The 27496-nt window shown below is 44.1% G+C and overlaps 1 protein-coding gene across 3 annotated transcripts in view; it reads right to left on the reverse strand.

Moving 5' to 3' along the window:
* The window catches only part of PLXNA2 (plexin A2), a 389564-nt gene that overhangs the window by 314928 nt on the left and 47140 nt on the right, over window positions 1-27496 (reverse strand). Inside the window, exon 1 of one of the 3 annotated variants that reach the window (XM_073587295.1) lies at window positions 12383-12912. The exons of the other annotated variants lie outside the window; for them this stretch is intronic. The gene's annotated coding sequence lies outside the window, so the exon portion shown is untranslated. Of the gene's footprint in view, window positions 1-12382; window positions 12913-27496 lie in introns of those variants that run through there. 3 annotated transcript variants of the gene reach the window in all.

Raw genomic sequence — 27496 nt, forward strand, 5'->3', positions numbered from 1 at the left:
TTTCCAGTAGTAAATCAGGAATTATTCTGTGACCTGCAACTACCTATAGAAAGAGGCCATGTCTCCAGACATTGTCAGTAGAGATGAGGCTGTGCATATTTATCCCATTCATTTGTATAGGATCTCCCAATAAAATTCTCCTTTGCGGACAGTGTGCAATATAATACTGTTCTTAATGGTAATCTCTTTTTGCTATGTAATCTGAGGACAACATGAAGTAGAGGCTGAGACACTGATTTCAGGGATGTGTCATTTATTAGCCTGTTTGCTGTAGTTTCAATACAATGAATGTTCTATCACCAGGAGACAATCACTGTTTAGACGTGAGCCCTGGTCCGACCACGGCCCCTCCTCGTATAAACGGAAAGAGATCCTGATTCCAACAATGTATCACTTATTCTACTGGGTTCACCAGCTGTGATACAATCAGAGTTTTTAGATGTAGCAGAGCTCAGAAAGCTAACCCCGCCCACACAACAGCTTTCTGTGTATACTGTATTATGCTGCGCTCAGATGAGGTGGCAAAAATCTGGTGATAGATTCCCTTTAAAACAGATGTGGATCCAAACAGTAGGTTCTACAGCTTTCGGACATTTATGACATATCCCGTGGATAAATTTTCAAGATGTGGGCAACCCATTTAAGTATTTCATCCAAGTTTATGATAACAGAAGCAGAAAATAACAAGTAGTATATGTAATGGCTGGTTCGTATGCATTTTCCATCTTCTATTTCCCCCAAACCTTCCATCCCTGTAGCAGGTATACTGTCCATGACACCGGGAAGCACATTTTCACATCCACTTATCACAGTTTTACCTTCTCCAAAGTGTTTATGTACATTTTCTATTGAGTTAGACACATAAACACACTTAGCAAAGGATTAGTTAACAATCCAAACAGTGACTTGTGACCTAATACATTCATACCGTCTACTTATGGTGAACGATTCAACTTGTCATACAAGCAAACATAAGCAAACAAAGGGAATGCTGCAGTGTGGAAGGCAACAAGCTCGCTCTATAACTCGGTGCCAAAGCCGCAGAAGACAAACCTTTCCCCTCTCGGCAGTTTCTGTTCATAACAGGTGTTCTGTTGCGTATCCCATTTACAAATCCCTTGTATAATAATTGTTTTTACACTCCCAGCAATGCAAAATACAACAAGAATAAGTTAAAGCCTCCCTTCCCTGCAGCGAGCACAAGCAACAGCATTACCAAGCGCAATCACAAGATGAAATATGGCACGGAGCGGCAGATCCTGCACACATCTCCCGAACGTCTCATCCCACAGGGAATATTAGACAGATGATCAGCATCTGTGTGGAGTGGAGGCCCACAAGCCATCATTTCAGCGTAATTATCTTTGAGCATTCCTGGCCTCCAGAACAACAAAAAATATGAGTCAGAGGAGGTTTCTTTAATGTCTGTGTACCTAGGCCTGGCGGGGGATGCGGGAACACCATCCAGTGCATCTTGATTGTCGAGTGCGATACCAGGAAAGGAACGCACTACAAGACGGGAGCTGCACGGGATGTGCCTGGGTCTTAACTGCACGCATTTTTCCGCAGAATGCTTGTTATTGTTGAAGACGTCAAGCGAGCAGAAAAGTCTGATCAAACTGCACTTCTCTAAAGTAGGCCACGTTCACACATAAGAGTATTTCCAATACTGTACGTGTGAATGTGTCCTTACGATTGAGATACGACAAAGCTAGCGAGCAATCGGTTACGGCCTCATTCAGACATCTGTGAATACTGTGCGTGAAGAGTTGGGAGACCCCCATACACTTTACACTGGCAGCTGGTATGATTGTTCTAATGTGCATGGGGGCCTTAAAATACTGATGATCTGAAAGATAGGAGGTGAATATCAGATCATTTTCTGCTCCGGAGGTTACCGGTTGTAAGCAATGGACAGGGAAGGACACACCGGTTCCGTACATTGTTTAGCGGCTGCTGCTGAGAACTTTTCCTAATTTCCTATTCATTTGTCTAAGATATAAACTGCAGCATCCACTAAGCAATATACAGGATTACTGTGTTCTGCCACGTGCATTGCTTCTATGTGGCAACCGCTGATTATGGGGGTGCTGGGGGACAGACCCCTACCAATCTGATATTGATGACCATCAATATCTACGCTCTGGTCAACTCGTTTAAGGCCCATTTACACCGGCTCATTCCCGGTCAGTGGCTCATCATGTAAACATCCCGCCGACTAGCCATCGAACAATCTGATTGGATTGTTCACGTGGGCCATTACATCTTCGCTGTCGGCAGCCTATCCATGCATTACTTGTAGAGACCATTGATTTCGATGAGCACCATAATGGTCCCTAAGCTTTGTCGTTGTGCTGCAGACCACCTGAACATATGATGCCAGGCTTCACTGAAGGTTCCAGTTTTGAGCTGAGGGTCTCAATAGATGGACACCCCGTAATCAGCTTACTCTTGGACAAAGTCAAGAGAAAATGTACCAAGCAATGCATCATTTCCACTAAGAGGATGGCGGCAAACTCTTGTACTAGGCAGGAAAAATGTGTCTCCCATAAGAAGACGTGTTTAATAAGCTTGTAACCGAACATATACTCACAAGCGTATACAATACATGCACAAAGCACGTCATCAATAACATACCTTCGCAGTATATCGCTGTCCGTGAGATTAATGTGTACAGGACATAACAATAGTAATTGCATTCATTCAGCTTCTAAGCTGTCAGAATCGGATGAAATTAATAGCTTTAAGCAATCCCTCTGATTTCTATGAGAAAAGCCCCCTTCTTACACTGGTTGATAGTAGTGATCCTAATTTTGTTTTAGCTAATTGATTCTCTTTCCCAGGTATATTTTACAGCCACTTTAATATATGGGATATACATATAATACTAAAAAAACAGATCATTTATATTAACAAAAACATATTAGATAAGGTCTTGCCCTTTTCAACAAAGGCCAAAAAATGTTTCGAAATCTCACCGTCTCCCGACAGCTCTATACATAATGCCAGCGATCTGTTAACCTTTTGCACTCTCCGGTGACGTTATAACCTTCACGGCACCTTTAAGGAGAGAACTCAAGGCCAGTGAAGGCACCGGATCCTCCCGAGAGATATTAGAGAGTTATGGCCCAGAACTGAATGACCTTTTAAGTAGGAACATTCTGACTTCAAAGATTAAGGCTTCATTCTGTCCTAAGGGAGGCATAAATCAGGAGTAAAATATATAGTTTTCACCTGTTTAGCTAACCAGGGGCCTGCAATCTATAGCTGGCAAAGCTGTTACAGGAGCAGCAGGCCCACGACCTACAACACCCAGTAAAACTTTTTCAAAGGAAGATTCTAATTTATATGGTGTGATTTACGACACTTGAGGGCCACGTCTCTGATAGACAAGTTCTCTATCTGCCCCTATAGCAGAGGAATATATCTGTATTGGAGTACTCTCATTCATTAGTACGGGTTTATTTATTTATAGGCCAGCCATATGCTGGTAGACGGCATTACTTCGCAGCTGCCTGTTCGGGAGAGGCCTATGTACTGTCACATTACTTATTGTTGTTGTTTTACTTTTTGTTATGTCACACAAGCGTCTCAAGGTGCCCTCATACTAACAATGCCACGCTCTAATTAGGCTGAAAACATATGTTTTCCAGTCTCCTGCACTTAGCATTTTCTCCAGGCACATTCTTCTACAGAAATCTGAAACTATGTCATCCAAGGCAGCCCATCTTATTAACCAACATGCATGGAGATTACACTAGCCATTAACAGGAATCTGTCGGTAAAATTAACCCCACCAAACCGGATACATTGGCATGTGGGTCTAAAAGTGTAAAAGGACACCTTATAGCTATCAATCAGGCTAAAGAGGCTGGAGCTGGATCGAGAACCAGCCACAGGAGGCAGAGGCTGGGGAAGTGCTCTGTCACACCTGATGTGCATAACAACTGAAAATGTTGAATTCTTGGGAATGTAGCAACAGATAAAAGATATAATGGTTTCAATGATGTTACACTTTAAAATCTGCAAGCCCGTATGTGCAGTTTGGGGTGGGAGGTGAAGGTTGATCTTACTGACAGGTTCCATTTAAATATGATTGTGTATTTCAGGGAATAGACAGGCACAGCTATTATGGTGGCAACTAAAGTAGTGGTCTCTGAGTCGACTGACAACTCTTACCCCTTAGATCTACCAATAAGCCTCTCAACTAGCCAAACCAGATCTCATAATTTGCACTGATGAGGGGCAAAATCCCGAAACACAGTGTCTGCAAACTGAAATTCTGGTTTGGCTTTTGTCCTAAGTCATATGGCAAGGCGTCTTTAATGGGTTGATGTTGACTTTAAGGATTGCTACCTCCAATAGGTGACACTAGAGTTGAAGTCCTCTTCCTCTCTGAAGAGAGAATTTGCACTGCTTTTCCTTTAGGCAATTAAGAATACTCTGCTCTTTCATACTATATATACTTGAATACTGTTCAGTGGGAAAAGTCTGAACACGTTTGTCTAATGAAAGCCTAATCATAACCCCTGTGGGAGCTGTAATGGCACATCTACTAATACTCCCCAAACTGACATAACTAAAAAAGAAGCAAAATAAAGTTTTCACAATTTGAAAAGATTTCTAACATTGCCAGGATCAGATATCATTATCTGTACAAGAAGAAAAATTGGTCATTATATTTGCAATAGACAGCATTGTTAATGGGTTATACTCATCTCGGACATTTGACATTTATGGCATTGCCTGATATACCACACTGCTGGTAATGGAGAAGTAGCCTGAACTTGAGCAGTTCTCTCTATTCGTGTATATGATAGTTCCAAAAGTTGAGGAGCAAGTGCACTACTACACAGAGAGACCCATGCATTCATGGCCCCTAGAATTCGTGCAAATCAAATCACACATTCCATTCCACGCGGGCATGACAGTGGTCTGCGGCCATGGTATTATTAATAGCGTAAAAGCAAGCCCTCATATGACTCATCAGCAGAAGGAATAAAAGTTACAGCTTTTAAAATATGGCGATGGAAAAACAATTTGTGTTTTAAATATTACTTTTAGGGGACAAAAGTAGTGAAGCATTAAAAACCCTATAAAAATCTCCAATCTAAGAATTTGATGATGAGAATTTTTTTTTCTTTAAAAATCATTTCTAGTATGCAAAAGTAGAAAAACATAAAAACCTACACAAATCTAGTATTGCAGTAATTGTACTAATCCTAGAAGAAAGTTGTCTTATCACTTATACCGCACGGGGCATGGTGTAAAAAAAAATTAAGTAACTGCAGTTTATTTGTTTATTCTGCCTCCCAATAATCAGTATTAGGCTAGGTTCACATTTATCCTGCATTCTACATTAATCACTTACCTCGGGGATGGAACTGAAATAAAAAAAAACACAATTCAAATTAAATCCTCGACAGAACTATTCACTGTAATGAGTAAGAGTCACTTAGACTCTGGTGTCTGTTCCGGAGGGTTTGTGTTTTTCAATAGCACAAACGTATGGTCAACCAGAGTTGTGTGCACGTCTAAAAAAGACACATCACTGGAACAGAGGTCATACGGAGTCTAAAGTGACTCCATCTGCCTAATTATAGTGAATGGTTCCTTCTGGAGTTTCATTTGAATCTCAATTTTTGGTTATTTAAACAGAAATTTTAACGTAAATGCTCAACGTAGAGCACATGATAAATGTAAAACTAGCCTTAAAAGTGATACAAAAAAATGTCCCCACTCAGGTTCATCATCTGTCAATGGACAAATAGAGATGTCCATATCACAGGTAGGTCAAAGGCTCTGGGAAAAATGAGATGGCTTTCCCCATCCGAATAAAATTCTGTGAAATCTGTGCTGTAAAATTCAAATAGCTCTTCTGAGCCCCACAGTGTGCCTACAGCATAGTCAGCATTTACACATATGGCATTCCTGTAGAGGTGAGGACCCATTTTTGAAGCAAAAGGTGGGTACAATATACTGGGCACTAAACTGGCATAGTTGCAATTTTCACTCTGTAGCATCATAGTTTCCAGGGCTGTGGAATCGGAGCCCATTTCGGTGGAGTAGGGTGTCATGGAAATTGAGGAGTCTGATTCGGAGGTTTGGCTTACCGACTCCACAGCCCTGGCACGGCTGTGGAGTCAGAGTTGGAGCCCATTTTGGTGCAGTAGGAGTTAGAGTTGGTGTCATGGAAATTGAGGAGTTGGAGTCGGATTTGGAATCAATGGTTTAGCTTACCGACTCCACAGCCCTGATAGTTACATAGTTAATACACCCCGTTCCAATCACTATGCTATAATAGCATTAAAAAGTAGCAAATAGGTGGTATTTGAAGCTGCTGTACCTCTGTAGTCCTGCAAACCTTAGAGTTCTCCAAAGGCTTGCAGTTATGCATAAACCTACTATTAGGCCACCCCTAAACAGTGCTCACAAGCAGAAACAGATGCAGTGGGCCCAGACATAGTTACATAGTTTGAAAAAAGACCTAGATCCGTCAAGTTCAACCTTTCTCCACCAATTATCATTTTGTCACGAAATAAACTATAACCCACAATGTTATGTGTACTGAGAAAATGGTACAGCCCTTTTTTAAAAGCTGTTATAGTGTCTGCCATTACTACCTCTTGAGGTCGGCATTCCACATTCTGACTACTCTAACTGTAAAGAGCCCTTTCCTATTTAGCTGCTGTAATCGTCTTTCTTCTACCTGTAATGAGTGCCCCCTGATTCTTAGTATGGTCCTTAGAAGGAATAAGTCATGTGCCAGTCCTTTGTACTGACCACATATTTTACATAGATGTAAATGAAATCTCCTCTAAGGCTTCTTTTTTCTAAGCTAAACAAGCCCAACTTTTCCAACCTCTCCTCATATGAGAGGCCTTCCATCCCTTGTAATAATCTAGTTGCCCATCTTTGAACTGACTCTAACTTCTGAATATCCTTTTTAAAATGTGGAGCATAAAACTGGATCCCATATTCTAGATGTGGCCTCACCAGTTCACCAGTGATTTATAAAGGGGGTAACAATACGTTAGGATCGCAGCATAATATCTCTAGAAGACTAATATAAAAACAGTCTTGTTTAGTGATGAGTGCCATGCAACCCTAGATGGTCTAGATGGATGGATTATTGGGTGGTTAGTAGATGGCTACCATGTCCCAACAAGGCTACAATGTCAGCAAGGAGGGGGCAGAGTCATGTTTTGTGAAGGAATCACGGAGATAGAGCTGGTGGGCTCCTTAGGGTCCCTAAAGTTGTGAAAATGACCTAGGCAAGGTATATAGAGTTTCTGACTGACCACTTTCTTCCATTGTACAAAAAGAAAAACCGTGCCATCCATAGCAAAATCATCTTCATGCATGAAAATGCACCATCTCATGCTTGAAAGAATACGTCTGAGTCATTGGCTGCTATGGGCATAAAAGGAGAGAAACTCATGGTGTGGCCATCATCTTCCCCTGACCTCAACCCTACAGAGAACCTTTGGAGTATCCTCAAGCAAAAGATCTATGAGGGTGGGAGGCAGGTCACAACAAAACAGCAGCCCTGGAAGTTATTCTGACATCTGCAAAGAAATTCAAGCAGAAACTATCCAAAAGGCCCCATTACACTCTTCAATGTCCCAGCGATCCCACCAACGATCCGACGTGGATGGGATCACTGGGACATACAGTAGTTAGCTGATCACTGGTGAGCTGTCACATACACAGACCCACCAGCGATCGGGACCAGCGAGCAAGCTGGTTTCCAAGGTAAACAGCGGGTATCTAAGAGTCGCGCAGCTCTTAGATACCCGCTGTTTACCCTGGAAACCAGCGCGCATGTCACACACAACGATATCGCTGGCGAGATTGCTGTGGCATCACAAAATCAGCAATCTCGCTGGCAATCTCGCTGTGTGTGACGGGGCCTAAACACTCACAAGCTCAATTGTGAAGGTGATATCAAAAAGGGGTACTATGTCAACATGTAAGGCTGGTTTCACATTTGCGTCTGTGCGCCTTGCGTTTCATCCGCACTGATCCGCATGCGTCATGCGTACCTATCTTTAACATGATGTACGGATGGACATGCGTTTGCATGTGTTCGCTTCCGGATGCGTATGCATGCGTTGCTTTGAGGTGTGCGGCGGGGTCCGGCGAACACAACATGGTGCATTTTTGAGGCGTCAAAAATCTGTCAAATATGCGCAGACATGCGCATGCGGATGAGTGCGTCAAAAAAACGCATTACTGTCTATGGAAATGCATGTGTTATTCAAAATACATATAGAAATCACATGCGACACAACCATTTTTGTCTGATGTCATATCAAACGCATGCACATAAACAACGCAAACACATGTCAAAACGCATACAAACACATGCACACGCAGCGTTTTTTAGGCGGATGATGCGGATAAAAAAAACCTCAGTGTTCGCATGCGTTTTGACATGCGTTTGCGCATGCAGATGATAAGCAAAGCGCATATACACAAATGTAAACTTAGCCTAACTTGGATTGTTAAGATGTTTTGATTGAAAAAGCTTTTGATTACAGTAAATGTGACCTCTTAATGCTAAAAATTCAACAAATGACTGCTTTCAGTTCTTTACAACCTACAAAACGTTTGGAAACTCAGTTGTGTATAATAATTTGGAACAGTGCATTGTATCTGTTATCACTGGGAGGTTTGTCGAATAAAATTAGATTTATACTCTAACGATTGATGATTTGAATATTATACTGACTCATTTGAATCGAACATTTAGGAAATGAGATATAAATAGCATTTCCAAAATAATTTGGAACTCAGTGTACCGTTTAAAAAAGACACATGTACCATATGTTGGTGAAATGATAAAGGAAAGGAGCATGTGCACAACCACAATGCACGATCCAGTCCTCCCCAAAAGAACCTTTGGATCTTAATTGTCGATCTGCTGAACCATACTTTCTGAAAGCAAGTTCATACACTTACATAAGCATTTATGTTATTTACTTCTAAGGCTATGTGTCCACGCTAGCGTTTTTAAACGCTCAGGAAAAGGATCCCCTTCCCAGAAATCGCGCATCTTTTTCCACGCGTTTTTTGCGCGATTTATGACGCGTTTTTGACGCGTTTTTTGACACGCGATTTCTGGGATCATTGGGGATGGCTAAAAACGCTCAGCAATGCGGAAATTAATGAGCATGCTGCGTTTTTAGCCGCTAAGCGATTCCTGAGCGGTTAAAAACGCATGCATTGGCACAAAAAGCCAAAAACGCATGCTAATTAATTTGATGCATCTTTTAAGCATTTCTGCAGTGTCTGAGCCGGCTCAAACGCTGCGGAAACGCTTAACAAAACGCATCGTGGGCACACAGCCTAAAATAAGTATTAGGGTAAGTGCACACGTTGCGGATTGCTGTGCGGAATTTTCTGCGCAGAATCTGCATCTCTTGGCAGAATCCGCAGGTCAAAATCCACACGTTTTTTATGCGGATTTATTGCGGTTTTGGCATGCGTTTTTACATCTGAGGATTCCTATAATGGAATGGGTGTAAAAACGCTGTGGAATCCGCACAAAGAATTGACATGCTGCAGAAATTGAACTGCTGCGGATTCTGTGCGGAATTTTCCGCAGCATGTGCACAGCCAATTTTTTTTTCACATAGGTTATCATTGTACTGTAAATCACTTGCGGATCTGCAGTGGATACACAGCGGCAAATCCACTGCGGATCCGCAACAAATCCGCAACGTGTGCACATACCCTTAGGCCGGAGTCACACTGGCGAGGAATACGGGAGATTGAGAGGCGCAAAAAGCACGCATTAGACACGGACAAATGATTCTCTATGGGGTCCCTCGCACCAGCCGTATATTTCTCCTCCATATCCTACGCTCCGTGCCACTCGCAGCATGCGCCCGTATTACGCCAATGCAAGTCTATGGGTGCGCAAAAAATACGGATTACACACGGACCACACATGTGACTTGCGAGAAATACGCACCCAGTGTCTTTTAGAAACCCTGTCATAGGGCTCCATTATATGTCCATTTTGCAAGCCTGCGAGAAAATCTCGCCATACGGATTACATACGGATGCTGACATGCGCAAAATACGTGACCACACCTTGATTACGGATGACATACGGAGCATTATTTAGGGGGTCTGTCATCCGTATTACGCATGTAAAATACTGACCGTATTTTGCGCAGGTAAGGCTAGTTTCACACTAGCGCTTTTGAGCGCAGCGACGGCCTGCGCACGGCCGCCACTAAGCCCCGCCCCCTGCCGCGCCTCCGCCGCTAGCTCCGCCTATCGGCGCAAGACGCTGCATGCGTCCTGCGTCCCCTATCTTTATCACTGGGGGCGCAGGCCGTGCGCAGTATGCGTTTGGCGGTGCATGCGCCTTTTTGACGGTGCGCCGAGCGCAACCAAACTGCAGCAGGTTGCGTTTGGCGCAGGTCGGCGCAACGTCAAAAGGACGCATGCGCCGCCAAATGCATACTGCGCACGGTTTGCGCCCCCAGTGATAAAGATAGGGGACGCAGGATGCATGCAGCGTCATGCGCCGGTAGGCGGAGCTACCGGCGGAGGCGCGGCAGGGGGCGGGGTTTAGCGGCGGCCGTGCGCAGGCCGTCGCTGCGCTCAAAAGCGCTAGTGTGAAACTAGCCTTAGTGTGACTCCAGCCTTATAGTTAAGAAACCTTGTCTGTAGCACAGTACTGTAGTTTCACAAAATAAGGTCACTTGTGGAAGAGTTTTCCAACAAAATCAGAGTTCCAAAAGACATATGACGCTCCCTCTTTTCCGATTCTCGCTGAGTGCTCAACTACTAGTGTATGTGCAACCACCTATGGGGTATTGCCGTGTCCAGCAGAAATTGCAAAAACAAACTGAGGGGGAAATTCTCCCCTATTACCACTTTGTGAGAATTAAAAATTAGAGGCTAAATTTACATTTTAGAGTGAAAAAAACTAACTTTTTGTTTTCATGCCCGATGTTCTAAAATTGTGTGCTGCACCTGTGAGATAAAAATGCTACCCGCACCCCTAGATGAATTCCTCTTGAGGGGGTTATTTTTTTAAAATGGGGTCAATTGTTGGTGGTTTCTGTTTTTTTGGCACCTCATGAGCTTGGTAAATGCTACATGTGCAATCTATTCAAGACAAATTTGTGCTCCAAAAATCTAAAAGCTCTTTCAGAACCCTACTATGTTCACAAACATTACTTTTGAACCATATATCGGGTACTAGAGTGTCCAGTAGAACTGACGTAACAAAGTGTGGGGTCACTTTTCTCCTTTTAACGCATGCGAAAATGGCAAATTTGTGACTTAGGCTACTTTCACACTAGCGTCGTGCGACGGCCGTCGCCCTGCGTCGGGGCGACGTACCGTCGCACGCTGTGAAAGTTGTGCACAACGGGGGCAGCGGATGCAGTTTTTCAACGCATCCGCTGCCCCATTGTAATGTCCGGGGAGGAGGGGGCGGAGATTCGGCCGCGCATGCGCGGTCGAAAATGGCGGAGATGACGCACAAAACAAGTTACATGTAACGTTTTTGCGTGCGTCGCGCCGCCAAAACACGACGCATCCGTCTCACGACGGATGCGACGTGTTCCCATACGTCGCAATGTGTCGCTAACACAAGTCTATGGACAAAAAACGCATCCTGCGGGCAACTTTGCAGGATGCGGTTTTTCGCCAAAACGACGCATTGCGACGTACGTCGGCCGACGCTAGTGTGAAAGTAGCCTTAAACAACATTTTACTGGAAAAAAAATGTATTTTTTCCTTTTTTGTGCGCCCATGTTATAAACTTCTCTGGAGCATCTGTGAGCTAAAAATGCTGGACACCCCTAAATTCCTAAGGGGTCTAGTTTCCAAAAATGGGGTGACTTGTACGCGACAGTATTTGACTGCACATGGAACCACTTATGTTTGGGAGAAATTGTGTAACAAACTATGGAGTCCATTTTATCTTACTGCCACTTGTAAAAACAAAAAATTTGGGGCTAAGCAATATTTTCCTGGAAAAAAAACACTTTTTCATGACATTTTTTTCTGGAATACCGCTAGTTACTTAGCATTACATAAGTGCCCAAAAAATAATTGATGAAGTGCTATGTAAATTATTATATGGGCTATAAAAACTGTTCTGCAATATAAAGGACAAAACATTATCTTGTTGTCTTTTTTTCTTTTTGGAAATACTTTAGGAAACACAAAAATCATAAAGAAGGGCAAAAGAATCATGGTTTTGGGAAAAGGCATTATGTTGTAACCTTCCTACCATTGAAAGAAACATAAGTGTAAAAGGTAAAGGTTGCATATTATTACAAAGAATACACCTTACTATCCATCGTAAACCTATAGTGTAAATTATTGCTTATACATGGAATATACCTACATGGAATATCCTGGCCACTGATTTACAAGCCAATGAAATAGGCTTACTGATGTGAAAAGTGAAGCTTTCCTCAGCTCGTAAACACTCAGACTGCTGGAGCGGGATGCACCCCATTAAAGAAAGACTCCGGAGAAACATCAGCACTTCTGTAAGACTCACTCACACTCGCCTGCTTCCATCTATAAAAAGGAAAGCAATCCAGATGTGGAGAAGGTCAGTACAATTACCCACCCTCTAGTAAGAGGCACTGATGGTGGTCACACCTGCTTTCACCTTGTTTTACCTGTAAAAGCTGTGCGGCTAAATCTGCATAGCAAAAGTGCAGCAATTTATTATTAACAGGTCATTTGCAGCATAGTTATCAAAGGCTTTTTACCTTATTAGGCCGGGGTCACACTAACCGACGCAAAATAAGGTCCGTAATTTACAGGCGTAATACGGATGAATGACCCCTAAATAGTGCTCCGTAGGTCATCCGTAAGCAAGATGTGGTTGCGTATTTTGCGCATGTCAGCATCCGTATGTAATCCGTATGGCATCCGTATGGCGAGATTTTCTCGCCGCCTTGCAAAATGGACATATAATGGAGCCCTATGACAGGGTTTCTAACAGAAACGAAATAATAGATATAGACACATAGAATGCATATATATATATATATATATATATATATATATATATATATACACACACACAAGTCATTGAGATAAACATATATATATTTATATTTCACAGAGTTCTTCATAGCAGAATAGCCGCTAATTAAATTGCCGGCTTCTATCAAATCATTCCCCAACCCTACATGAAATGACACATGGTTTACATTCAGTAAAGCATTTCATTTTATGCTTTTTTATATGTCCTTGACTAATAATTAGATGCGGGTTTGTGTGCAAAATTTGGGAGTTGTAGTTGTTATATTAAGGGGTTAATTCGTTTTTAAAAAATGTGTGGGCTTCCCATTGCCCTGTAGCGGTGGCGAATGGGTTAATCTAACAAAGGGTTAATGTCACCTTACAATCGAATGGTGACATTAACCCTTTGTTAGATTAACCCACTCGCCACCAATATAGGGCAATGGGAAGCCCACGCATTTTTTGTAACAAAGAATTAACCCCTTAAATTAACAACTACAACTCCCAAATTTTGCACACAAACCCGCATCTAATTATTAGTCAGGGACATATAAAAAAGCATGAAATGAAATGCTTTACTGAATGTAAACCATGTGTCATTTCATGTCGGGTTGGGGAATTATTTGATAGAAGCCGGCAATTTAATTAGCGGCTATTCTGCTATGAAGAACTCTGTGAAATATAAATATGTATATATGTTTGTCACAATGACATGTATGTGTATATATATATATATATATATATATATGTATTCTATGTGTATATATCTATTCTTTCTTTCTTTATTAAACCTGTCAGTGTGAGTTTACTGTATAGCGCACTGAATTGCCGGCTTTTGTAAAAGACACCGGGTGCGTATTTCTCGCAAGTCACATGTGTGGTCCGTGTGTAATCCGTATTTTTTGCGCACCCATAGACTTGCATTGGCGTACTACGGCCGTAGTACGCTGACAATCGCAGCATGCTGCAATTGGCACGGACCGTAGAACACGCCTGAGAAATATACGGCTGTTGGGAGCAAACCCATAGAGAATAATTTGTCCGTGTGTAATGCGTGCTTTTAACGCCTCTCTCGTCTGTATTCCTCGCCAGTGTGACCCCGGCCTTAGAGTCATTGAGCAACTGGGCATACACGCTTTCATTGTAGAGGCTGTGACCTGCCCAGTAAAACCCCAAAACATCACAGGAAGAGGTGAGCAGTTTGCCAATTGGTAATCGCCGTCACTGGCACGGGATTATATCCCAATGGGATGGACAGGTGCAATCAAATGTATGCAACCCCCACTGCATTCATTTTTTTCATACAGCCATACCACTGATCCATAGACCTCAAAAATTCCAGGTTCATCTGATTGCTTCTCCGAAAACGTCTCTGACTTATTTCTCATTAGAGACAGTGTCAGTCAGTGATGGGGGCGCAGTTACAGCCTGCTCTCTATACACAGAGCAATGACTGAGCCCGTGCTGGCACTGCCCCTGTGACTGAGAACTGAACGCTACCAGGAGAAATAAAGTTTATTTTTCAAGGCAGCAAAGATCTAAGTGCAAGCGCCGGGCAGGTTCACAACTCTATCAACCTGCAGATTAACCCCATATCTGCAGGTTAAAGGGAACCTGTCATCAGGATTGTGCTCAGTAACCTACACACAGTGTCAGGTTGGCGCCATTATACTGATTACAATGATACCTTGGTTGAGGAAATCTGTCTTGTGGTTGTGGTTTAATCTTCATTTTCCTTTGCCCAATAACAGACGTAATGACCCAAAGTAACAGCATCATAGAGCCAGCATCAGGTCTGCGTGAAACTGGCCTATGGGCACTTGCAATAAACATGTGGGGATCTCTTCCATTTTCAGTGTGTGGACGTTATACTTGCCATAACACAACAATGATAGATCTGCGGTCCTCTTTTTTTCAAGAAAATATGATAACCAGGAGACTTTGACATTAACAAGCATGAGCACTTCAGTATCACCTGCACTATTTCAGGCACTTCTATTAGTACACCAAAGCTGCCCCATGGCCATGTGTTATCATGTACCAGTCCCTGCCTGCCTGACACTTGTTTTTCCAACAAGAGTCAAAACATTGATTCAGACACGTCCCCTCCCCCGGGTGGGCTAGACGAGACCCTTGCATAGTGTGATCTCTGTTGACCTGTGTGGGAATCTGTGTCAGTGGCAGTCACCCGCTGCAATATCTCAGCCAGCTGTCCCTATGTGCCTCCAACAACAGCCGGGCAGAACAACAGTAATGTCTACAAGCACACTTCCCATTCTAGGCAGCTGAAAAAACACACAGCTTCTGCACCGAATGGACTGATATTTGGGCACTTTCCTGCCGGACATACTATGCAAGCCTTCGCCTATGCCCCAACATCTACTGCATATAAATACAAGCCCAAATGTGTAGACCATATTGATATCTATGAATCGTCCGGAGAGACAGAAGTCTCCATTCTGTTGCGCTGTTAATGGTAATAGATTCCGATCCATCTGTTTCTTTATCTGGAAAGAAAAATGTGAGCAGTGGAACAAAATACAACTACAATCCTTAGAACGGGCCGATCACATCTGGAAATGTATAAAAAAACGAATACTATCATCCTGAAACTTTATAGAGATGATCGAAATAGTTCAGACTTTTTCTTATAAGATAGACACCACTTGATAGCTGTCAGACAAATGAGCTGCCCATCACGCCTGTACAGTATGCTCAGATAGGAAGGCATGTGGCTATGTAAGTGCCCGATCTTTGTGTCCCCAAGATCTGCCGCTTACTAGAGTGGGGAGGCACTCATATAAGTAATATGGCCATTGGCCAGCCAGTTTCAGCCCATATTAATCTAATGCCAGCATGAGACTAATGTTAGCCACCTGTCGATATCAATGAGTTTTCCCGACAGTCTACAGTGTACTGGGGCCATAGACAACTGCCTGTTGGGAGAGAAGTTGATCGGGCAAGTCCGATTTCGTATTGCTGATCACTAAACCATTGCCTGATGACAGCTCTCTGATAGAGAACACAGGAAAGCCTGGCAGATTGAGTGCTCCTGTGTAATGAGAGAGATGGCCAAACCATTCTTCAACTGAGCCATCTGATGTGTATGGTGGGCTTTAGGCTTTGCTTAAAGGGAATCTGTCAGCAGGTTTTTGCTATGTAAGCTGAAGACAGCATGCTGTAGGGGTTAACACACAGATTTCAGCAATACCTCTCTTATCAAGCTCCTAGTTTTGTTTACTTGCAATGATTGCTTTAGCAACAGGAACATATCATTGCTGGACACAGCAGCACCTGCATGCTAGTCTTACACGCCCCCTCTGTGATAGTCACCTCACTGTCTATGGACATTGTACATACAGAGCCTGGTGTGGGCGGGGTTAGCTTCCTCAGCTCTGCTCCATGCTAAATCTAAAAAACACTGATTGTGTCAGAACAGCTGCACCCAGTAATCTAAGCGATACATCCACGGATTCTGCTTATCTTGGCCTACATCAGCCTACCTCAGATGAGGTAGCAAAAACCTGCTGACAGATTCCCTTTAACTTGTTTGTGCATACCTGAGATGTAAGACTTGGTGTTATAAAACTTTATCATTAAAACAAAACCCAAGTAAATGCATACTGACCAGGCGTGTGTCATAGCATCCAGCTGCTAGAGGGTATGTACTAAATAACTGATTCAGATTTATTCTGACGATCATAGTGATTTTTTTTTCTCTACAATGAACAAAAGTGTCTTTTGCCTTAAAAAGGATTTTGTTATGCTCTGGATCACTATGAAAAGGATCAGGTTGAGCTAGATGGTTCTGTTATTTTTCTATATTTGTCTCTGTTACCAGAATACAGGCTAATATTTAGGGCAAGCTGAATGTAGCTTATGGAGATGCAGAAAAAGGACCTGGTTCATTGGGACACCAGTTTCGATGAAGAGTGCCATGGAGTATGACAGGCCAAATTCTTTAAAGGAACCTGTCACCAGAAATAATGCTATTAACCTGCAGATATGCGGTTAATTTGCAGGGTAACAACCTTATTATGGTATCCGGCGCCTGCACGCGTTCGAATGCAGAGTGGAGAAAATTATCTTTATTTTCCCCACCAACATTCGGCTTCAGTCATAGGGTCGGGGGCGGCGCCGGTTCAGTCACCGCTCTGAGTATATAGAGCAGCCACCGTAACTGACTGACACTCGCTCTACATTGCAGCTGGCTATCAGATACAATCTGTGCGGTTACAATCGTCACTCTGTATACTAAAAGCATCCCCGCTCCTATGACTGATCCTGGCGGGGAGAATAAAGATCATCTTCTGCTCGCTGCATTCAGTTGTGTGCAGGAGTCGGGCAGCATTACAATGCTGTTAACCTGCAGATTAACCACATATCTGCAGGTTAACAGCGTTATTTCTGGGGACAGGTTCCCTTTTAAAGGCGTTCATCTGTTAATGAATTTGGTGCATCACTCAGCTGCCATGCACCACCACAATAGACATACTCCAGAACATTTCTATCATAATTTACACCACTCATGGTAAATCTGTTGGCCACCCCCCTCCCGGATAAGTTGCACACACTTCTCAAACCAGGCAGCAAAACACCAAAAGTTGCAACATTTTGTGCGAATACAAGTTGCAACATTTTTTGAGTAATTTCAAATAGTTTTATTCTGGCAAAAACTGATGAATGGGCCCCAAAATGTATTGTGTCTTTCTTGCTTTATTGTTGGGGAGAGATTCAGATAACAGGTATATAATATCAGAGGACTGCTATTACTGAAGCCGCACACCAACCAATAAATCGATTTAAATATACGTGCTATGCTTTCATGCATTAAGATATTTAATAAAGTGGGACTTTACATGATGGAAGCAGCGGATATACAATAGCTGTGCCGTGTAAAGTCAGCTCGTAAGGTCCAGCCTCACTGCTGTAAGATGTCTGGAGCCTTTACTGAGCCTATTTCATAGGGAACCTAATAAACATGTGTAATAAGCAGAGCCCAGGGGGCATGCTCACAATTCTAATATCCTAGCAGGCAGATTTATCAATAATGTTGCTACGGACATTTTTTCAAATGTCACACGACTCGTGATAAATGTCTCCAATATACTACGTTATACAGCACAGGCCCACGGACTTGGAAGAGGGTCATTTATTTGTTTGTGGCCCTCGACCCCAAACACAGTACCCACTTGAGGATGGCTCAGTGACCCGCATGCCAGGGTTGAACTGGAACAGGTATTGTCATTGCAATGGTAACAGTCTCTCATCGCCGTAATGGTTATAATGGATGACTTTACTGCTAGGACTAGTGATATGGCTGCACATATGGTTCCTACTACAACATTACAAATGATACCTATTTTGTAGTAATCTAATGCCGAGAAATAAAGCTTAATGCATCATGCAAATTAGACTGGAAATGCATTGGGGGCGTGTAGATGTACTCCTGAATGCACTTCCAGGCTAATTTGCATGTGGTTAAGCTTAAAAGGTTTGTCCTCTATTGCCACAATCCCTTCTTAAACTAAATGTCATGGCCCGATAAAATAATAATGGTTATACTCACTTCCTGCAGTGTCTGCACTTGCTCTCCCCGCGGCTGTGATGGGGTGTTGTGACACATGCCAACGGTACCAAATCAGCGCTGGTGTCACTGTCTCCGCCGTCGGACAAACTGAATATGAAGAGGAAGTCCAGGCTGCAGCTGATACCGAATTCCTCTTCATGTTCTGTTTGTCCGAAGGCGGAGACAGTGACGCCAGCGCTGACTGGGCACCGGCGTCATGTGTCATAACACCGCACGAAGCCCCGGAGAGCACGAGTAACAACACCGCGGCAACGACGCCGGCACCGGAGGTGAGTACAGACTTTATTATTTTATTGGGGCCTAACATTTAGTTTAAGGGGTTATCCTAGTAGTGGACAACCCTTTTGAAGAGCACTCCTCCTGTCAAAGTTTCATCCTCTTAATATATTGCAGTCGTCACATTATATAGCACTGTGTACTTACAGTTGCTCATTTTAGGGTTGGCGCCCCAGAGTGATATTACCGTACAATACAAGTGCCCGGCTAATTTCTATAATGAGCTACCTTGCAAAAGAGCTAGAAGATCCGCTCTAAGGCCCAAGCTACTGGTCTCTTGACTATGGCTATTTCTTGTACTAGTTGTAGTCCATCACAGATGAAAAAGAAGGTCACACATCTGCTTGGTGAGAACACGATCAATGTGAACAAATACTGCAGCCCCTGTAGCGGCAGTCCTAAGATCAGCAACCTGCGCCAGAAAGTATACGGTTTCCTGCGCTAGCGGTCCATGACTCCTTTTACTTAGTCTCTACATATAGCCACCAAGAGAGCAGCACGAAACACATAACAAGCGCCATGCAGAAACACAACTAGTATCACTAAGCAAATAAAACTGGTACTTAGCCTCTCGGCCGACCCCGCTGTAAGAACTACAGCACAGCAATCCGCACAGTGACTATGGCCTCAGAGATGGATCTGAAAGGCTTCAATTAGGCTGAAAGGAGTTATCTGGTATTTAAATAATTATTGGATGGAAGGAGTAATCGCGGGTCTCTGCTGATTTCGCTCACTGTCATCTTAATGGAGGCTATAAGATTATTATTCAAATGGCTTTGAGATTTTCTTCTGAAGGAAAGAAAAATGCAGCGACGGAGGGAGCAGGCAGGGACAGATCATTTAACTGTCACTGGCAAGGCTTGGAAAAGCATTATTAGTCTTTGCTCATTCCAGCTGTCAGTCATTGTCACACGCAGCGCATTATTAGCACAAATTTTATGCAGAAGAAACAGAAAGGAAAAATATGTAAAAAAACGAAAATAAAAAAAAAATAAAAAAATCAACATAAGCTCCCCCTACTAGAAATGACAGGACCAAAGGAACAATTTATATGTCAATGAGCACCAGCTGCAGCGCCTCCCATTGTGAAGCTCATGCTGGATTTGGTGCCCCCTCCTCTGCTGCTGTCCTTGTATTTTTAGATGGGGTATATTTGGATATTTTTTGTTTGCTAACAACAAGACCTCCTGTACCATGGTGGGGGGCTCTGCCACCTCTAACCTTGTATAGAAGCTATATAAAGGAGTTTTTCTGGCTTATTATAATTATATGCAAATCAGAGTCATTGCTGTGCATCAGAGTGTAAGCCCTGGTGCCTACAATATAATGCGCTATACATTTATCATTATTAGATGCATTAAAGCCTCATTATTATCACATTGGTTCACAAATCCAACCCTTGGGGCTCAGGCAAATGGCAAAGGCTTGTGCGCAGAGCCTGTGTGATTCCATAGTACGGAGGCAGGGTCCCCGTACATTAGTATAAATAGGCGTTCCTGAAGAAGTAATAAAGACGAAACGTGCGTTGGGGCGACGGGGACGCTGCCTCCTATTTATACTAATGTAAGTGTGACCTCCTGCTGCTTTGTCTTACATATGAATGTTGTGATTTGCTGCTGAGCTAGGCATAGAGAAAGGAGAACATATATAAGTATTTAAGGCAGCTCGAGGTTGTTGTTAGATACTACAATATATGTCCAGCAGGGATATATAGTCAGCGTCCCTCTTCATTTCATTTTGTATTTTAATCTTCAGTAGTATTGTCTTTTACAATTTTATGAATTCCTTTGTGAAGATAAATAAATAAAAATTATTTTAAGGGTTTATACTCTTTTGGGTTATTTTGTAACCATTTTGTTGTAGTTCACGTTTAATTGAGTTTAAATACCCATTTATTTTGGTGGGCTTTCTTTGCTATTCATACTCTTCTGTCACTGCATTCTTTAGTAATCCCTCATGAAGTATTGTTTTAAGGAGACATACAGAGGGCCACAAAAAGCATCAAGGACCTAGATAGCAGGTTTTTATTGATTTCCTATGTGCCACAAATATATGTCCCTCTTCGCTTGACTGAGGTCCCTCATGCTGTGCTCCATCTCCTACCTCAAGTGCCGCAGAATGGCACATACAGAGAAGTGAGTAGTACTGCCATCACCTTTGTTCATTGCAGAGATTAGCGAGAGGACAGCACATAAACATATCAAAGTGGTATTGCCAAAAAAGAAAGCTATACCTTACCCTAAGGACAAGGATAAGGATAATTTGTAACCTGGGGGGGGGGGGGTGAGTGTCTAGTCCAGTTCTCCAGCAGGTCCCTCACTGTTCACTACTGAGCATGTGCATAAAATGCAGCACAGATTCATCTCAGCTACGACCTCACAGCACTGGTCTCTACTGAGCATGGACATAAAGTGCAGCAGATTCATCTCAGCTACGACTCCCCAGCACTGGTCACTACTGAGCATGGACATAAAATGCAGCACAAATTCATCTCAGCTACATCTCCACAGCACTGGTCACTACTGAGCATGTACATAAAGTGCAGCAGAGATTCACCTCAGCTACGACTCCCCAGCACTGCCTCACTACTGAGCATGTACATAAAGTGCAGCACAGATTCATCTCAGCTACGACTCCCCAGCACTGGTCACTACTGAGCATGTACATAAAGTGCAGCACAGATTCATCTCAGCTACGACTCCCCAGCACTGGTCACTACTGAGCATGTACATAAAGTTCAGCACAGATTCATCTCAGCTACGACCTCACAGCACTGGTCTCTACTGAGCATGGACATAAAGTGCAGCAGATTCATCTCAGCTACGACTCCCCAGCACTGGTCACTACTGAGCATGGACATAAAATGCAGCACAGATTCATCTCAGCTATATCTCCACAGCACTGGTCACTACTGAGCATGTACATAAAGTGCAGCACAGATTCATCTCAGCTACGACTCCCCAGCACTGGTCACTACTGAGCATGTACAAAAAGTGCAGCACAGATTCACCTCAGCTACGACTCCCCAGCACTGCCTCACTACTGAGCATGTACATAAAGTGCAGCACAGATTCATCTCAGCTACGACTCCTCAGCACTGCCTCTCTACTGAGCATGTACATAAAGTGCAGCACAGATTCATCTCAGCTACAACTCCCCAGCACTGGTCACTACTGAGCATGTACATAAAGTGCAGCACAGATTCATCTCAGCTACGACTCCTCAGCACTGCCTCACTACTGAGCATGTACATAAAGTGCAGCACAGATTCACCTCAGCTACGACTCCTCAGCACTGCCTCACTACTGAGCATGTACATAAAGTGCAGCACAGATTCATCTCAGCTACAGCTCCCCAGCACTGCCTCTCTACTGAGCATGTACATAAAGTGCAGCACAGATTCATCTCAGCTATGACTCCCCAGCACTGCCTCACTACTGAGCATGTGCATAAAGTGCAGCACAGATTAATCTCAGCTACGACTCCCCAGCACTGCCTTGCTACTGAGCATGTCCATAAAGTGCAGCACAGATTCATCTCAGCTACGACTACACAGCACTGCCTCTCTACTGGGCATGTACATAAAGTGCAGCACAGATTCATCTCACCTATGACTCCCCAGCAATGGACACTACTAAGCTTGTACATAAAGTGCAGCACAGATTCATCTCAGTTACAGCTCTCCAGCACTGCCGCTCTACTGAGCATGTACATAAAGTGCAGCACTGATTCATCTAAGCTACGACTCCCCAGCACTGCCTCTCTACTGAGCATATGCATAAAGTGGAGCACAGATTCATATCAGCTACGACTCCCCAGCACTGCCTCTCTACTGTACATGTACATAAAGGGCAGCACAAACTCATCTCAGCTACGACTCCCCAGCACTGATCACTACTGAGCATGTGCATAAAGTGCAGCACAGATTCATCTCAGCTACGACTCCCCAGCACTGGTCACTACTAAGCATGTACATAAAGTGCAGCACAGATTCATCTCAGCTACAACTCCCCAGCACTGGTCACTACTGAGCATGTACATAAAGTGCAGCACAGATTCATCTCAGCTACGACTCCACAGCACTGCCTCTCTACTGAGCATGTACATAAAGTGAAGCACAGATTCATCTCAGCTACGACTCCCCAGCACTGATCACTACTGAGCATGTACATAAAATGCAGCACAGATTCATCTCGGCTACGACTCCCCAGCACTGATCACTACTGAGCATGTACATAAAGTGCAGCACAGATTCATCTCAGCTACGACTCCACAGCACTGATCACTACTGAGCATATACATAAAATGCAGCACAGATTCATCTCGGCTACGACTCCCCAGCACTGATCACTACTGAGCATGTACCTAAAATGCAGCACAGATTCATCTCAGCTACGACTCCACAGCACTGGTCACTACTGAGCATGTACATAAAGTGCAGCACAGATTCATCTCAGCCACAACTCCACAGCGCTGGTCACTACTGAGCATGTATATAAAGTGAATCACAGATTCATCTCAGCTACGACTCCCCAGCACTGGTCACAACTGAGCATGTGTATAAAGTGCAGCAAAGATTCATCTCAGCTACGACTCCCCAGCACTGGTCACAATTGAGCATGTGTATAAAGTGCAGCAAAGATTCATCTCAGCTACGACTCCACAGCATTGCCTCTCTACTGAGCATGTACATAAAGTGCAGCACAGATTCATCTCAGCTACGACTCCACAGCACTGATCACTACTGAGCATGTACATAAAATGCAGCACAGATTCATCTCAGCTACTACTCCACAGCACTGCCTCTCTACTGAGCATGTACATAAAGTGCAGCACAGATTCAACTCAGCTACAACTCCCCAGCACTGCCTCTTTACTGAGCATGTACATAAAGTGCAGCACAGATTCATATCATCTACGACTCCACAGCACTGGTCACTACTGAGCATGTACATAAAGTGCAGCACAGATTCATCTCAGCTACGACTCCACAGCACTGGTCACTACTGAGCATGTGCATAAAGTGCAGCACAGATTCATCTCAGCTACGACTCCCCAGCTCTGGTCACTACTGAGCATGTGCATAAAGTGCAGCACAGATTCATCTCAGCTACGACTCCCCAGCACTGCCTCTCTACTGAGCATGTACATAAAGTGCAGCACAGATTCATCTCAGCTACGACTCCACAGCACTGGTCACTACTGAGCATGTGCATAAAGTGCAGCACAGATTCATCTCAGCTACGACTCCCCAGCACTGCCTCTCTACTGAGCATGTACATAAAGTGCAGCACAAATTCATCTCAGCTACGACTCCCCAGCACTGGTCACTACTGAGCATGTACATAAAGTGCAGCACAGATTCATCTCAGCCACAACTCCACAGCACTGGTCACTACTGAGCATGTATATAAAGTGAATCACAGATTCATCTCAGCTACGACTCCCCAGCACTGGTTACAACTGAGCATGTGTATAACGTGCAGCAAAGATTCATCTCAGCTACGACTCCCAGCACTGCCTCTCTACTGAGTATATACATAAAGTGCAGCACAGATTCATCTCATCTACGACTCCACAGCACTGGTCACTACTGAGCATGTACATAAAGTGCAGCACAGATTCATCTCAGCTACAACTCCCCAGCACTGCCTCACAACTGAGCATGTACATAAAGCGCAGCACAGATTCATCTCAGCTACAACTCCCCGGCAATGGTCAATACTGAGCATGTACATAAAGTGCAGCACAGATTCATCTCTGCTACGACTCCCAAACTCTGGTCACTACTGAGCATGTACATAAAGAGCAGCACAGATTAATCTCAGCTATAACTCCCCAGCACTGCCTCTCTACTGAGCATGTGCGAAAAGTGCAGCACAGATTCATCTCAGCTACGACTCCCCAGCTCTGGTCACTACTGAGCATGTACATAAAGCGCAGCACAGATTCATCTCAGCAACAACTCCCCAGCACTGCCTCACTACTGAGCATGTACATAAAGTGCAGCACAGATTCATCTCACCTATGACTCCCCAGCACTGCCTCTCTACTGAGCATGTACATAAAGTGCAGCACAGATTCATCTCAGCTACGACTCCCCAGCACTGCCTCTCTACTGAGCATGTACATAAAGGGCAGTACAGATTCATCTCAGCTATGACTCCCCAGCACTGGTCACTACTGAGCATGTGCATAAAGTGCAGCACAGATTCATCTCAGCTACGACTCCCCAGCTCTGGTCACTACTGAGCATGTGCATAAAGTGCAGCACAGATTCATCTCAGCTATGACTCCCCAGCACTGCCTCTCTACTGAGCATGTACATAAAGGGCAGTACAGATTCATCTCAGCTATGACTCCCCAGCACTGGTCACTACTGAGCATGTGCATAAAGTGCAGCACAGATTCATCTCAGCTACGACTCCCCAGCTCTGGTCACTACTGAGCATGTGCATAAAGTGCAGCACAGATTCATCTCAGCTATGACTCCCCAGCACTGCCTCACTACTGAGCATGTACATAAAGCGCAGCACAGATTCATCTCAGCTACAACTCCCCGGCACTGGTCAATACTGAGCATGTGCTTTAAATGCAGCACAAATTCATCTCAGCTACGACTCCCAAACTCTGGTCACTACTGAGCATGTACATAAAGCGCAGGACAGATTCATCTCAGCTACAACTCCCCGGCACTGGTCAATACTGAGCATGTGCTTTAAGTGCAGCACAAGTTCATCTCAGCTACGACTCCCAAACTCTGGTCACTACTGAGCATGTACATAAAGCGCAGGACAGATTCATCTCAGCTACAACTCCCCAGCACTGCCTCACTACTGAGCATGTACGTAAAGCGCAGCACAGATTCATCTCAGCTACAACTCCCCAGCACTGCCTCTCTACTGAGCATGTGCGTAAAGAGCGGCACAGATTCATCTCAGCTACGACTCCCCAGGTCTGGTCACTACTGAGCATGTACATAAAGCGCAGCACAGCACAAATTCATCTCGGCAACAACTCCCCAGCACTGCCTCACTACTGAGCATGTACATAAAGTGCAGCACAGATTCATCTCAGCTACAGCTCCCCAGCACTGCCTCTCTACTGAGCATGTACATAAAGTGCAGCACAGATTCATCTCAGCTACGACTTCCCATCGCTGCCTCACTACTGAGCATGTACATAAAGTGCAGCACAGATTCATCTCACCTACGACTCCCCAGCACTGCCCCTCTACTGAGAATGTACATAAAGTGCAGAACAGATTCATCTCAGCTACGACTCCCCAGCACTGGTCACTACTGAGCATGTACATAAAGTGCAGCAAAGATTCATCTCAGGTACAACTCCCCAGCACTGCCTCTCTACTGAGCATATGCATAAAGTGGAGCACAGATTCATATCAGCTACGACTCCCCAGCACTGGTCACTACTGAGCATGAACACAAAGTGCAGCACAGATTCATCTCAGCTGTGACTCCCCAGCACTGCCTCACTACTGAGCATGTACATAAAGTGCAGCACAGATTCATCTCAGCTACGACTCCCCAGCACTGCCTCACTACTGAGCATGTACATAAAGTGCAGCACAGATTCATCTCAGCTACGACTCCCCAGCATTGCCTCACTACTGAGCATGTACATAAAGTGCAGCACAGATTCATCTCAGCTACGACTCCCTAGCACTGCCTCACTACTGAGCATGTACATAAAGTGCAGCACAGATTCATCTCAGCTACGACTCCCCATCACTGCCTCACTACTGAGCATGTACATAAAGTGCAGCACAGATTCATATCAGCTATGACTCCCCAGCACTGGTCACTACTGAGCATGTACATAAAGTGCAGCACAGATTCATCTCAGCTATGACTCCCCAGCACTGCCTCACTACTGAGCATGTACATAAAGTGCATTACAGATTCATCTCAGCTACGACTCCCCAGCATTGCCTCACTACTGAGCATGTACATAAAGTGCAGCACAGATTCATCTCAGCTACGACTCCCCAGCACTGCCTCACTACTGAGCATGTACATAAAGTGCAGCACAGATTCATCTCAGCTACGACTCCCCATCGCTGCCTCACTACTGAGCATGTACATAAAGTGCAGCACAGATTCATATCAGCTATGACTCCCCAGCACTGGTCACTACTGAGCATGTACATAAAGTGCAGCACAGATTCATCTCAGCTACGACTCCCCATCCCTGCCTCACTACTGAGCATGTACATAAAGTGCAGCACAGATTCATCTCAGCTATGACTCCCCAGCACTGGTCACTACTGAGCATGTACATAAAGTGCAGCACAGATTCATCTCAGCTACGACTCCCCAGCACTGCCTCACTACTGAGCATGTACATAAAGTGCAGCACAGATTCATCTCAGCTACGACTCCCCAGCATTGCCTCACTACTGAGCATGTACATAAAGTGCAGCACAGATTCATCTCAGTTACGACTCCCCAGCACTGCCTCACTACTGAGCATGTACATAAAGTGCAGCACAGATTCATCTCAGCTACGACTCCCCATCGCTGCCTCACTACTGAGCATGTACATAAAGTGCAGCACAGATTCATATCAGCTATGACTCCCCAGCACTGGTCA

The sequence above is a fragment of the Dendrobates tinctorius genome, unplaced genomic scaffold (genome assembly GCF_039654945.1).
Source record: "Dendrobates tinctorius isolate UK_male_01 unplaced genomic scaffold, ASM3965494v1 ptg000098l, whole genome shotgun sequence".
Lineage (NCBI taxonomy): Eukaryota > Metazoa > Chordata > Amphibia > Anura > Dendrobatidae > Dendrobates > Dendrobates tinctorius.